Genomic DNA, 15,688 nt, shown 5'->3' on the forward strand with positions numbered 1-15,688 from the left:
TCACCGGGCCGAAGCATTACCCCTGACTGCTAGTCAGCCCAGGCCAGAGATCCCTAGAGAGCTGGGGTCCCCCTCTCCAGGGCACCCCAGGCCCAGGCCCCTTGGCAGTTGGTGCCGGGTTGATTGTGTAGTCTGGTGCATATGAAAATTTAAATATTGTCTTTTGCAGTAGTACTACAAGTCCCAGTAGGCATCCCGGCAAACTGGTACTTGGAGAACCACAGGTACCAGCAGGTGGGGCAATAAGGGCCCGCTGGTACCTATAGTACCCCTGCAAAAGAAATATTAAAATAAAACAAAGAGTTTGTTTTAATATTTTATTTTTCTGCGCCTTCACCTGGGGTGCAGCAGCCTTTAAGTTCTTTTACATGGCTGCCGCTTTCCCCAGGGCTTCCATGGCGTCTTTACCTGGACGGGCGTTGGCCTTTAAGCTCTTTTGCATGGCCGCCGCCCGTCCAGGGCTTCCACGGCATCATCATGCTTCGGATGGTCTTCTCTCCAGCTACCCAGCTGATGGACTGACTGGACGGCACCTTGCGCTGGCTTTATATAAGCCAGCTGAGGGGGCGGGGTGATGACGCTGCATGCCGTGATTGGTTTGCAGCGGCCATCTTTGAATTGAGGTGCAATTTTTTAAATGGGTATGCGTGGTTCTCACCATTGAAGTCAATGGTGAGAATCGCTCATTGGCTGAGAGGCGGAAGGCTCGCCTCTCTCAGCCAATAAGTGCTCCACACTGGGATTTCTGTACTGAAATCTCATGACGGAGCGTTCATTCCGGTAGTGGTGTCCTTAGACACTACTAATGTACGAGGGTCCGTGTTTTTGCTGGGTTTTTTTTTTTACAAGACTCTGGATTGCCTACTTTGGAACAAAAAGGACAGATCCACGCATAGAAGGAGGTGAGTATGGATTTTTTATTACAGGTACGCCATTGAATAACCTACTGGAGAAGAGGACAGATTGGCTACAGGGATACATAGGTGAGTATGTGAGATAGTGTGTGCATGTAAGTTTTAATCCAATTTTACTTTTCTACGGTGTGTGTGTTGTGTGTTTTTTTTAATATTGCTTTTGCTGTGGAAATACAGGTACCAGCATGCCCGTAATGCCCCGCATGCTGATACTTATGGTTCTCCAAGTACCAGCATGTGGGGGAGGCTTGCTGGGAACTGCAAAAGACAATATTTTAATTCTTTCTTTCCACCACACTTTATGCAATCAACCCAGCACCCACCGGCCAGGGGAGCCACAGGATAGCCCCGGGCTATCAGCCTGGGACTGGGGTGCCCTGGAGAGGGGGGCCCTTTTATTGGGGGGTCCCCAGCTCCCCAGGGATCCCCAGCCTGGGCTGACTAGCAGTCAGGGATGATGCTTCGGCTGGGGGGCCCGGTGAGAGGGCTCCCCTGGCTGTGGCATCACCCCCCCCCCCCCGCTAAAAAGGGTCCAGTGCTGATTCTGGTAAATACAGGGGGACACTACGCATTTTTTCCCTCTGTATTTCCAGAACCAGGACCAGCTCAGAACCCTGTGCTTGTTGCGCTGAATAAAGGGGACCCCTACATCATTTGTTCCCCGTATTTTTGCAACCAGGACTGGTTCTAAAAAGCCTGGTGCTGGTTGTGCTTAATACTGGGGACCCCTATGTCATTTGTCCCCTGTATTTAGCACAACCAGTACTGGGTCTCCAAAGCCTGGTACTGGTTGTTTTTTGGGGACTGCACCACGCCATTTTTTTTTAATATATATACAGGAATTTTTTTAAACACAGAAGCAGGTATCACGGATTTTCCAGATCTGAGCCTGCATCTGTGTGCTGCTACCTACCCCAGGTCCCAACGCCTGCACAACCGCCGCCCGCACTGCCACCAGCAACCGCCACCGGTATGGACCGCTACCGCCCCCGGGTCCGGACCGCTGCTAACTCCCGCTACCCACACCTTGCCTTTCCCCCGGGTCCCGCTGCAGCTAACGGCCGCTTCCCCCGAGCCCACCGCCACTAAAGCCCACAAACGACGGCCATCTTTGTGCACCCAAGTGAAGCCACAGTGAGTACACAAGTTGAAATTTCCTATCTATTCAATGGTAAAATTCTTGAGATAATAGTTTAAAAACTGTAGCTTTCTAATTTACCTGAACCAAAAAAAGCATGTACCCTGGAACAATAGCTACCTAATAAAACAAACCCCAAGTCTAAATTCACCCCCTATCCTGAGTTATGCCTTCCCAAAATGGTGGAGTTCAGTAATTGCTGGTAAACAACCGATTATTTATGTCCTGAAGTAAGTGTTGTATGTACAGGAAATTAATGTGTAGATGCTGGTAGATGGATAGAGAACCCACCAAATGCTAAATATGCCTAGTTCTCTCTGGTGCTGTACTTATTAAGCACTTTGGTGCTGGCATGGGAAGATTACTTATTAGTTTTATTGGATCTATGTAGGCCCTCATCTAGAAATGTACTGAGGTCTGTCTGTAAAAAACCAACCACTTTGTTTTTTATGTACTTCACCAGATGATGGTGCACTCCTGGCTCACAATATTCACAGGATCAACGGCATGAGTGACAACGTTTCAGTGCCCTTTTTATTAATGTGGCACTTTCATCGGGTCTAATAAACAATATCAGCGGGGAGAATTATAATATCAGTATACCTAGACAAATCCCGCAGGGCTTCACGTTCTAATTTATTAAAATTATTATAAGATGCAAATTTAGTGTCATATACTGTATTTTTCAAGGACTCAATACCAGTGGTATCTAGCATCCAAGCAAATGTTTGTATAGATGAGTTGTTAGAGTTTGGTTCAAATGAGCTCTTTTTCTGCAATTTCTTCAGCTGACTAGGAATCTGAGTACCCGTTTGCTCTCCAGTCCTCACACTAGCTTTAGCCCCTTTATAGTATTCATGCAGCTTCAACTGGCGAGCAAGTTTTTACTTCTCAACCTCCCATTGTAGATCATTAAACTGAGCCGTAGGGACAAACGATAGACCCCTGCTCAACATCTTCATTTTGGTGTCAGTCAACGTATGCGAGGAAATATTGAATACTATCATCTCCGCGGCAGTGGGGGTCTGACGTCCCATCCCTCTGTCTTTTCCTCTGACCACACCTTCTTGTATATTCCCGACGCTGCTTTTGTCCCTGCATTTCTTGTTGTCTATCCATCAGAATCATTGGTGGAGGGCAAATGTTGAGAATAATAAGTATGGCCATCATGAAACTGCATGCATCTCCGTTAGTAACGACCACGTTTATATTGTCCACGTTCCTTTGTGCCTGCTCCCACCCAGTGATACGCTCGATTTTGACACTTACTGTTAGTAAATATGGCACTATTTTTGTTTAGATCTGTTGCTACGGTAGCGGGCTGCAGATGATGAAGTCACATCAGAGCGTCTCTCGGAGGTTCCCGCTCCCCGGCAGTACACGTGGTGACGGTGGAGGGTGTTATAAGGTCAGTGTATATGTAACTATGTTCATCCTGATGACTAGACAATAAAATAGTCTCAAAACGTTGAAATACCAATTGCTGTGTCTTGGACATGTTATATTGAATGCCGCCTGCGTATATGACGCAATGCACGTGCGTGAAGCAGTCCATGCGATCGCAAAGTACTCACCCCTTGTACATAGACGCCCTGCTAGATTGAGTGACAGGACGAGCCGTTTGTGGGTGGTGACAGGTGTTTGTTGATGGAAACGGGGGAGTGGTGGTGCAAACGCAGGCGTGTCTGTGCATCTTAACGCCATTTGAAAGGCATGCATAACTACGACGCAGCATCATAATACACCTCACATGGCTGAATTACACACTGAAGCACTCGCAGTGCTTGCGGTAGGGTATGGTCAGCCACAAGTGCTGCATATGGTTCGGGTGTTTCTTGATGTTACCGATTGTTGCATACACTTCCTGGAGATGACGTGTATCACTAAGGAAAAGCGGGCATCATAGGACAGGATGGTGGGTGTCTAAATACACACCGCGGTCACACGCCAAGACATAGTGGGCGTGTTAATGTCTTGCCGTGCGATCGCCAGATTTGCATACTTTGGCAGCTGTTGACTGCGTGCGAGCGAATCTAGCGAGCGGGTCTGAATTGAGCCCTGAGTGCAATCTGGATGGAGTTATGTTGTAGGTAGAGTACATGCTTCCTAAGGGGTATGTGGGGAATGGTAATTAACAGTCAGAACTGTAAGCTCCATTAAGTTGCAGTCCATATTTTTCGCTACACCTCAGGATAATTTAGAGTACAGACATACCCAATGGTAGGGGTTGTTTCATGATGACGGCATGAGTGAGTTCTCAGTAAGAGGCACGGTTTATTTGCCTTAAATATGGTAACTATTTAGCATGGATTTTAAAAGAGTGCAGAGACTAAATTGTTAATAGAGTGTAGACGATAAAGTTAAACCTGGGGAGATCAGGATAAGAGTATATGTGAGTGGCGGTTTTGGGTGAGCATTGTTATATGCTGGAAAAGAATACTTATTGAAAATGTATCAAACCTTCTAAAGAGCTATGGACAACTTTTCCACTTGTTCATGTCTCCACCCTTTAGAAAGATTGAAAAATGTCCCCCTATGTCTTAATTTGCTATGAGAATCATTCGGAATCTGTTGGCTGAGTGGTTTTAAGTAAGGGTGTGCACGACCACTTTTCTTGTTTTGTGTTTTGGATCTGGATCTTTCTTCGTGTTTTGGATCTGGATTGGTTTTGCCAAAACCACCCTTCCGTGTTTTGGGTTCTGGGTTTTGTGTTTTGGATCTGTATTTTTTTGAAAAAAATCATAAAAACAGCTAAAATCACAGAATTTGTAGGTTTTTCTGCTCCTATGCTATTATTAACCTCAATAACCTTAATTTCCACTCATTTCCAGTCTATTCTGAACACCTCACACCTCACAATAGTGTTTTTATGTCCAAAAGGTTGCACCGAGGTAGCTGGATGACTATGCTAACCGACACGAGTGGGCGGCACAAACACGTGATCCATCTAGGCGTGATACTGCAGTGGCAGACAGGATGGCAGTTTGAAAAACTAGGCCCCAAACTGTACATAATGCAAAGAAAAAAAAGAGGTGCAAGATGGAATTGTCCTTGGGCCCTCCCACCCACCCTTATGTTGTATAAACAGGACATGCACACTTTAACAAACCAATCATTTCAGCGCCAGGGTCTGCCACACGACTGTGGCTGAAATGATTGGTTCGTTTGGGCCCCCACAAAACAAGCTGGCAATTAATCTGTCCCTGCACAAACTGGCTCTACGGAGGCAAGATGTCATCCTCATCCTCCTCATCCACCGATTCCTCACCCTCTTCAGTGTGTACATACTCTTCCTCACAAAGTATTAACTCGTCCCCACTTGAATCCACCACCACAGGTCCCTCTGTACGTTCTGGAGGCTGGTCTCCCTGGAAGAGCTGATAATTAATTTTGATGAACATCATCTTCTCCACATTCTGTGGAAGCAACCTCCTACGCCTGTAGTGACAGTAGACATGTCAGAAATTGTTGCCAGGTCCTTCAGTCCGGACCAGATGTCCAAACTTGGTCCTGCCTGCCCTGCATCACCGCCAGCGGGTTGCTTAGGATAGCTGTTTTTTCCTGGCAGCCCCAGTTGCGGGAGAAAATGAAGAAGGAGCTGTTGACGTGTCACGTTCCGCTTCAGCTGACAGTGTGTTCACCAGCAGGTCTTTGCACCTCTGCAGGCTTGTGTCGGCCGGAAAGAGAGACACCACATAGGCTTTAAACCTAGGATCGAGCACGGTGGCCAAAATGTAGTGGTCTGATTTCAACAGATTGACCACCCTGGAATCCTGGCAAAGCGAATGAAGGGCTTCATCCACAAGTCCCACATGCCGAGCGGAATCGCTCCGTCTTAGCTCCTCCTTCAATTTCTCCAGCTGCTTCTGCAAAAGTCTGATGAGGGGAATGACCTGACTCAAGCTGGCAGTGTCTGAACTGACTTCACGTGTGGCAAGTTCGAAGGGCTGGAGAACCTTGCACAACACGGAAATCATTCTCCACTGCGCTTGAGTCAGGTGCATACCCCCTCCTTTGCCTATGTCATAGGTGGATGTATAGGCTTGAATGGCCTTTTGCTGCTCCTCCATCCTCTGAAGCATATAGAGGGTTGAGTTCCACCGCGTCACAACCTCTTGCTTCAGGTGATGGCGGGGCAGGTTCAAGAGTGTTTGCTGGCGCTCCAGTCTTCGGCACGCAGTCGCTGAATGGCGAAAGTGGCCAGAAATTTTTTGGGCCACCCAAAGCGTCTCCTGCACGCCCCTGTCGCTTTTCAGAAAATTCTGCACCACCAAGTTTATTGTGTGAGCAAAACATGGGACGTGCTGGAATTTGCCCAGATGTAATGCCCGCACAATATTGGTGGCGTTGTCAGATATCACAAATCCCCAGGAGAGTCTAAGTGGGGTAAGCCACTGGGCGATGATTTCCCTCAGTTTCTCTAAGAGGTTGTCGGCGGTGTGCCTCTTACTGAAACCGGTTATACACAGCGTAGCCTGCCTTGGAACGAGCTGGCGTTTCTGAGATGCTGTGACTGGTGACGCTGCTGCTGTTGCTGCGTAAGGTGATACATCTACCCAGTGGGCTGTCACAGTCATATAGTCCTTAGTCTGCCCTGTTCCACTTGTCCACATGTCCATGGTTAAGTGGACATTGGGTACAACGGCATTTTTCAGGACACTGAGGACACTTTTTCTGACGTTTCTGTACAGTCTTGGTATCGCCTGCCTAGTGAAGTGGAATCTAGACGGGATTTGGCAGACGACGTTGATGGCATGTTATCGTCTATGTCATGACTAGTGGCAGCAGCTTCAGCACTAGGAGGAAGTGGTTCTTGATCTTTCTCTATTTTATTTTTATCGGAGAAAGTTTGGTCCTCCATTTATGTTATATCGATTTGATATATACGTGCAGCTAAACACAGAAAATATTTTTTTATTTTTGCTGGAGAGTAGTGCACTTTGTGGGTTACACCAGCCTTTAAGAAATGAGCCAGCCGGCTCTTTACTTATGGGACACAGGCGCACGCTTGGCGCTGTTCCTTTGTTGATGCACGTGCGGCTACTGCGCACACAATTCACAAACACAGAAAATAATTTTTTTTTTGGTTTGGACTGGAGTGTACTTTGGGGGTTACAGCACCCTTTAACGGTCAAGCCAGCCGGCCCTTTACTTATGACAGAGGCGCACGCTTGGCACTACTTTGTTGATGCACGTGCGGCTATTGCGCACACAATTCACAAACACAGAAAATAATTTTTTTTTTGGTTTGGACTGCAGTGTACTTTCGGGGTTACAGCACCCTTTAACGGTCAAGCCAGCCGGCCCTTTACTTATGACACAAGCGCACGCTTGGCACTACTTTGTTGATGCACGTGCGGCTACTGCGCACACAATTCACAAACACAGAAAATATATATTTTTTTGGTTTGGAGTGTACTTTGGGGGCTACAGCACCCTTTAACGGTCAAGCCAGCCGGCCCTTTACTTATGACACAGGCGCACGCTTGGCACTACTTTGTTGATGCACGTGCGGCTACTGCGCACACAATTCACAAACACAGAAAATATTTTTTTTTTTTGGTTTGGACTGGAGTGTACTTTGGGGGTTACAGCACCCTTTAACGGTCAAGCCAGCCGGCCCTTTACTTATGACACAGGCGCACGCTTGGCACTACTTTGTTGATGCACGTGCGGCTACTGCGCACACAATTCACAAACACAGAAAATATTTTTTTTTTGGGTTTGGACTGGAGTGTACTTTGGGGGTTACAGCACCCTTTAACGGTCAAGCCAGCCGGCCCTTTACTTATGACACAGGCGCACGCTTGGCACTACTTTGTTGATGCACGTGCGGCTACTGCGCACACAATTCAGAAACACACAAAAAATATTATTTTTTTAGCACTTGGGGGGAGCACCCCTGATGGACAGAGCACCCCCTGGACAACACTACAGCACCCCTTTAGGACTGGGACACTGCACAGGACTTTGGAGTGGACACAGCCCCTATGGAGAATTGACTGCACAACACAGTCCAGCCAGCCCCTATGGACTTTGAAGTAGTGGACACAGCCCCTATTAACAACAGCAGCACAACACAACACAGCCAGCCCCTATGGACTTTGAAGTAGTGGACAACAGCAGCACAGCGCAGCACAGCACAGCACAACACTACTCTGCACTACACTACACTACACTACACAGCCCAGCCAGCCCTAACTCCCACCCTCCCTCTTCACTGTCCACAGCCGAGTGAGAAAATGGCGCCGACGCGGGTACCTTATATAGGTTCCAAAACCCGCGAGACTCGGAAGGCGGGATGATGACGTTTTGCCTCGATTTCAGATCCGAGTCAGGCGGGAAAAGTCGAGCCTGACTCGGATCTGCCTCGGATCGGGGGGGCTCGGGGGGGTTTGGATTTCAGAAATCCGAACCCGCTCACCCCTAGTTTTAAGACAACACAAGTTCTATATTTGTTCAATAAATATTGAATATATATATATATATATATATATATATATATATATATATACCAAGTGAAAGGTTGCAATGAGGGCTACTTACTTGTTAGGTTTGATAGTATCAGGTCTTATACTGACAGTATTTGAGATTATTTTGGGTATTGTAAGAGGATAAAGATAATACAGGGCAAGGGGTTCCTAGTTGCACCTAGATGGTAGGTGTTCTGTTAATAGTTTGAGGAGTTTCAAAATGATAAGCTGCTAAATATGTGAAAGGGAGGTGAGGGCTGCTGTGGATTGTGTGGTTCGGTTAACATAAATTGTATGACCAGCAGGGGTCGCTGGACTCCCATGTTATCCTGGAGTGGTTTTGTGCATCTTTACCCAAATGACTATAAAACAATAATATCATTGGAATAATTATTTTACCTGTAATTCAACAATGTGAGGAAGATTAAAGGTAAATATGCCATACTGACGGCAGCAGACTAAACATCTGTATTATAGCAAGATAAACTTTACGCAAAACAGTACATTTAGTAACTTCATACAGTAACTGTAGAACTCTTTCAAGACAACTAACTGGTGAACAAAGTTTATGATACTATGTAAGGTAGGACTTGTGTAATAATTGGATGTGAATTATCAACATAATGAATGTAAGTTCATAAAACTGCATAACTTGTCACTACGTAGACATTGCTGGTTGTGGCACTGGGCCCCAGCAAAGAGTGGGTTCAAGCACTGATGACAATTTTTTCTTTGGTGGTGTATCCGCAGGTTTGCAGGCCAGAAACCTGGCTCGCTTATTGACTAAAGGTCCCACACACATACCGATGTGCACACGATCAGCCGATGTGTACGATTTATGTACGATTTCCCTTGAAACTCTCCCCGGCAGCTCTGCACACGATCTCCACACGATCTGCACACAATTTGGTGTCCAATCTTCAAACGATCTCTCCTGCAGTCAGACTTTTACAGTGCATCGCCTCCTAGATTGTCAGATCTGCCCTACTGCACGGCAGATCTGAAGATGCGATGTACGACCAGCGGGGACGCGCATCGCATCATGATAGTGAGTGGGGAATCACGATTTCCTCACGATTTGGCCATATTTTACACGATCTGTCGTTCGGCCAGATCGGGTAAAATATCGCTATGTGTGTGGGCAGTTTAAGATTAGTACCACAGAGCCCCCATTGATGAGATAATCATTAATAAACACCACATAATTTACTTGGTGGATCTGACACTTCATATACTCTCTTGTTTGGAGGGCAGAGGTATGAAAAGTATGTGGTAATTATTTGATAGTTTCTATTGCTGCTGGCGTTGGCATCAGTTGGTGGCGGAGTGTCAGACCTAATGGCGCAAAGGTAGGTCACAATCTCGGGCACTTCCGAAGCTCCCAATTTTGGTAAGATTCTGGGTAGAGTTTTAAGTGTAAGGAGCTATGTGCAAGCACGTCTTGTATAGCTAGCTTCCCGGGCCACTTCTCCAATCCCTAATCATTGTCCCTCATAATGTCAGAGAAGGCGAATACAGAAATGGTCATGTACAGTACCTGTGTGTGTAAACCTACAAACTTAGCTGGAATTATATAGATGAAGATGCATGGAATCACAACAGATTTCTAGCTACTAATTTACTAAAATCTCTAGACCAAACGGTAACACACTAAGATGAGAAATATTACAATGTTGCATGTAATGAATTTTCCAAGTGAATAAAACTGTAGAAGTAATTACCCATGAAGAGTTACGTTTGATGACAAGTCTAAGGGGTCTATGTACTAATAATCACAGACCAGTCATGATTATTATCTATCCATATCGCCGGGGATATTGTAATTTTTTATGAAAATATCCCAACTATGTACAAAGGGTAACTCGCAAGCACAGCAGTTGCAGTAACTGCTGTCCCCACGAGTTATATCTCCAGCAAATTGTAGAAGTCTTTCACAGAAGTTAAAGACTTCCCCAAGGGAAGCTGACACTGCACATGTGCACAGCGTCATCGTCCGGAGCGGGCTGGGGGCTGCGGGGGGATCGAAAGATCTCTCTCCTGCCCCTGGAGTGCACATAGGCAAACAGTATATTCTGAAGATGGTGTAAACTACCAAGGCTAAACTCAGAAAAGCTTTGCTTTTTGGAGTTTAGTACATAGGGGGTCAGATCGTAGTCCCCATTTATAATAATGGGGACTGCGGTCTGCAGTGCTAATTAGCACTTTAACAGAGATTACTGTGAAATCTCCTGCATTGTTCTATTAGTACATAGGAACAATACATAAAATTATGCAGAAACTGCAGTATGGGGGTCATTCAGACCCACTCACGAGCGGCAGTCCGCTCGCAAGTGGGTCGATGTTCCCCACTGCGCATGCGCACGACGGAGGGAGCTCCGTCGTGCGCATGCGCGAGACCCGGCGAGCGAAGGACTTTCCATCGCTCCGGGTCTCGCACCAAAGGGGGCGTGCTGTCGATGTTGATTGACAGCACGCCCCCTTTGGTGGACGTTCCGGGGGCGTGCCTGCCAGACGGAGGCGTTCCTATGGGAACGCCTACCGTCTGAAGCCGGCCCCACTGACCACTAGTGATGTTCAGTGGGAGTGATTTTGGCTCTGATAGAGCCAAAATCACTCCTGGCCTTGCGGTTGAGAAACCCGACCACAGGGTTTCACTCGCAAGTCCGATGGTCGCGATGGTCAAGACCATCGCGACCATCTTGTTGGATGCTTGTATATGCTGCGGGCGGTGACCCACAGCTATACGAGCGTCCTAGAGGACGCTCCATTTTAATGGAGGTGGGCCCTGATTCAGAGCGAGCGCTCTGGTCAGAGCGTCCGGCTCTGAATCAGGGCCTATATGCATAATTTTATGCAAAAAACAGCTTGATAAGTGATTAAAATATTGATTACATTTCTCAGAAATAAGCATACAAAACAGTATTGTGCAAAGTTTTGTTTGTAGAACCTTCATAAACACAAAAAGGGGAATACCTAACCAACTGTTTCTATTCATCCAATGTGTGAACAAAATATTGCTGAGAATGATGTAATTAGAAAGGATTTGGAAATCCCCATTAAATAATCGTAATGTACCAGATAAGCTCTATCTAGAAAACAACGTGACCAAGGCGGTGCCCACATAAATTACTGAATGCAAACAGACCTGTGATATAGGTTATGTTTATTACATGAAGTTATGTCAATTTTATTACAATGAGCCCTTGAGCATTTGGTTGATGTATCATGTGAGATATAATATTAGTTACTATAGTACAGCTTTTCTTGAGTTGTCACCCTGTTGCAAGAGAAGAGAAAACAAACAATACAGATGTGTCGACATACATGTACCATCAAATCGCGCCAAGTAACCCCATTTGGGGCACCAAGAAAATGCGACTAAGCCGCCCAATGCGTTTTTTCAACAATAACTTACTCAATTGGCGTCTTTTTCACACTGCCAATGCTACAAAAGAACACTGTCCGTATACCCTGTACACTACTGGTTGATTTGCATGCTATAGCTGTGCATAAAAGATGCTAATATGGGGGGGGAAAAAAAAAAGGGACCAGGACTGATATGAGTAAGCTGCGCCATGCAGTATCGTGTGAATTTACACTGCCATGATTGTGAGAAAACTGCAAATACTAAGTCACCAGTACACTACAAGTCTGCTGGTGTGCGGCTGCAGTAGGAAAAAGATGCTACAGAGTCCAGAACTAGCTATCCATGGTGTGTCATTGAAGTCGCGCAAAGTGTCTCGCACCATTTGGCACAAAAATGCCAGATGAATGATAACATATGTACAGTGTTGTCTACCCTGTTTCCTGTGCACTCAGATATAAGTAAAATGGTGCATTGAAACAGCAGAAATCAACAGATATGTCATAATTTCAATTGAACATGTGAACAACACACCAGATTGTCTACCAATTATTTATTATATATGTTAATTTTCTTGTGATAATACATACACACGGTATGCATGTTTTGTTCTGTCTTTAATAGCGAGTACCCTTGAGATGGGAATATATTGTCCCTTATCTCTGGGCTACTAATGATACTCTTGGTGTGGCTGATGCAGATACAAAATGGATGCAAATTCCTCCTGTTTATATCCACATGCAGTTGGCAACAATAAGGTATAAACTTGTAACAGACCTTAAGATCATAAGAATGGGATCATAAGATCCCTCACCTCCAAATATGCCTCCATTGGTATAAAGTTATTTGCGCCATCTGAGAATGCTGTAAACCAATGGGATTAAACTCTGAAAAGCTTCACTTTTAAAGTTTGGTACATATGGGTCGGGGCGTAATCCCCATTGATAATAACGGGGACTTTTTTCCTAAACACAGGGCAGATATAGTACCTAACTCACATACTCTTTACCTTCAAGTGGATAGAACCTCTGTGTTTACCCAGCATCCCCAAGATGAAGAATTTGGATAAAAGGTCATTGCTAGATACAAGCACTTACATAAGATTTGTGATATATTTGCAACATTCTAGGCGTATACTAGGCATTCCAGAAGGATAAGCCACTATTCTCTATATGAACCAGATAAGCAACTATTCTCTTTGTTCATTTAGAGAATAGTTGCTTATCCTTCCGAAATGCATAGGATACTCCCAGAATGTTGAGAGATATCCCGCACTCCCAATTGGGGAGGTTAAACCCCCCGAAGTTCTGCAGACCCATCGCAAGGCGCAATGTGATGATGTCACAAAATGTCATGGTTGGAGCCGCGACAAGGACTAGTCCAGATTCTCCACTGATGACATCCACCTCTACATGAACATTTGTTTTCCTATGCCCAATTAACCTCTTAAATACTATTTTTGCTGTAATATTTGTCAGCATTAAGATATGTGAGTTGTATTTTAATCTTAAAGCAACAAACCCACATAAAGTTTTTTTTCTTTATATAGAAAGTGAAGTATCTTCTAATCATTATCTTCTTTTCAAAACCTCTGTGGAGGGCAAATGATAATGGTTGCTAAAGGTCTACAGCATGTCATGTGATGGTAGAGGGGAGATAATAAGGTGATGAAGTCACAGTAAGTAGATACAAAACACATTATCCTGCTGCCAGACAAAGACACAGCTTGCTACACACACAGTGGCTCTCAGACTGTCAACAAATGACATGTAGACAGAAGGGGAAGAAGGAGGGGCATGTTATCATTGTGGAAAAAGAGTTCAGAGGAGTGTTCCAAAGCCTCTTTGCTCACTGCATCATGTGCCATATGATTGTTGTTGCCATTGTACTCCAAGACACTGAAGAATAATTATTCATCAAAAGCAGTGTGCAGAAACAAAACAAAAATAAATAGTACATAGCAAGATTATTCGGTACTTCCTCATCTTTGCGGCTCCCTGCTGGAGGCGCCGCTTACGCTACTAACGTATCTTCACTAGTCAGTGAAGATATGTAAGTAGCGTAAAAATGAGGAAATACCATTCGGACCCTTGCGGGCTCACTTCTCTCGCCACGCTGCGGGCACGGTGGCTCGCTTCGCTCGCCATAGGGATATCTTTCCCCTCCATGGCCATTTGGATGGTAGGGAATGACGTTGGACACTGGCTGATCTTTACGCTGCTTACGTATCTTCACTGACTAGTGAAGATACGTAAGTAGTGCAACCAGTACTTCCTCATCTTTGCGCAGGGGGCCGCAAAGATGAGGGAGTACTGATTATTCTTATAGCCTATCACCTTGTTTTAAATGTTAGAAAACACATTTTTCATGGCATAGCTCATTTAATAATAAATAAAATGAGAGTTGCCAGATGTAAAATCATGCTTTGTCTGATCGATATGTACTAGAAGACATTGCTGGAGCTACTGTATGTATTCAACTAACACACACGTTACGAGCCTCAAATCAAAATACCCCTTGTTGCAGATGACCCTATTACATACTTGCCTACCCTCCCGAATTGGTCGAGAGCCTCCAGAAAATCGGGTGCTGCTCCCGGCCTCCCGGGAAGGCATTTATACATTTAATGGGGAGCATATTGGACCTTCCAGTTGCACTGGTGGGAGCTTGTGATGACAATTACAGTAGATGAGGATGAACTCTGGACCCATCCTGCCCATCCATGACTCCAACTTATCCAGAATATGGATTGGGAAAGGTATTGCTTTGATTCCCTAGAGGAGTGGTCTGCACAGTAACAGCCCCCCCCCCTCTCCACCCCCAACTACCAAGAATTCATGTGCAGCACCAGATTTTGTCAAAGTTATATGTGCAGCTGAGGGGATGGCTGGCACAGTAACAGCTCTCTAGGTTTCTTCTGAACAGACTGTCTGAGTGCAAGAGGCGGCTACATCGGGCATGAGATTCTGCTCAGCAGTCCTGATTCTAAAGTAATCGGAAGTTTAATTTTGATGAGAAATATACACCTCTCCAGCAGTGTTAATTTTGTCGAAAACTTTGCCTAAAAGTAATTGTCAGCTTCATTTTTTGAGGACTAAATTGTAACAATAGCAATAATATAAACAAACAAAAATGATGACGAAATCTGTGTTTAATTTTAAATAAGCGCCTAAGACTAAAACTCAATCATAAAATCCTTGTCAATATTAACACTGGTCTAAATTCTATTTTTGAAGTAGAGTAATGGAGCATACACACGGTCAGATTTGTCAGATTTGTCAGATGAACGATTGAACGATTAAACGATTTGAACGATTTTACCAAAGTTTTGAACGATTGAACGATTTTTGACTGCATTAAAATGAATGGAATCGTCCAAGTCTGACTGCAAACACATCAGATATCAGAAATCGTTATCTGACCATCGGGAACGCGCATCGTTGATCGTCCATCGTTCAGGCATGTCAGATATGAACGATTTTCCTTCAGATATGAACGACTGAACGATTTTTAAATCGTTATCGTTCATATCTGAAGGAAAAATCTGACCGTGTGTATGCACCATTACTTTACATTTTTAAAGTACAAGTATGTGTTCTAGATATATGCAGAAAATAAATATGACCCATGTGAAGGAAATATGAGTGTATTGCACTTGTTCTAACAAACTTAGGGCCTGATTCAGACCCACTCGCGAGCGGCTGTCCGCTCGCAAGTGGGTCGATGTTATGGACTGAGCATGCGCACGACGGAGGGAGCTCCGTCGTGCGCATGCGCCAGACGCGACGAGCGAAGGAAA

At 45.1% G+C, this 15,688-nt stretch overlaps 1 long non-coding RNA gene across 1 annotated transcript in view; it reads left to right on the plus strand.

The window, feature by feature from the left end:
- The window catches only part of LOC148534569 (uncharacterized), a 104,261-nt gene that overhangs the window by 50,411 nt on the left and 38,162 nt on the right, over positions 1-15,688 (plus strand). The window contains exon 3 of the long non-coding RNA XR_015877649.1: positions 3,353-3,460. This is a non-coding gene — a long non-coding RNA (uncharacterized LOC148534569). The remainder of the gene's footprint in view (positions 1-3,352; positions 3,461-15,688) is intronic.

Source organism: Taudactylus pleione, unplaced genomic scaffold (assembly GCF_031769625.1).
Source record: "Taudactylus pleione unplaced genomic scaffold, aTauple2 ptg000066l, whole genome shotgun sequence".
NCBI lineage: Eukaryota > Metazoa > Chordata > Amphibia > Anura > Myobatrachidae > Taudactylus > Taudactylus pleione.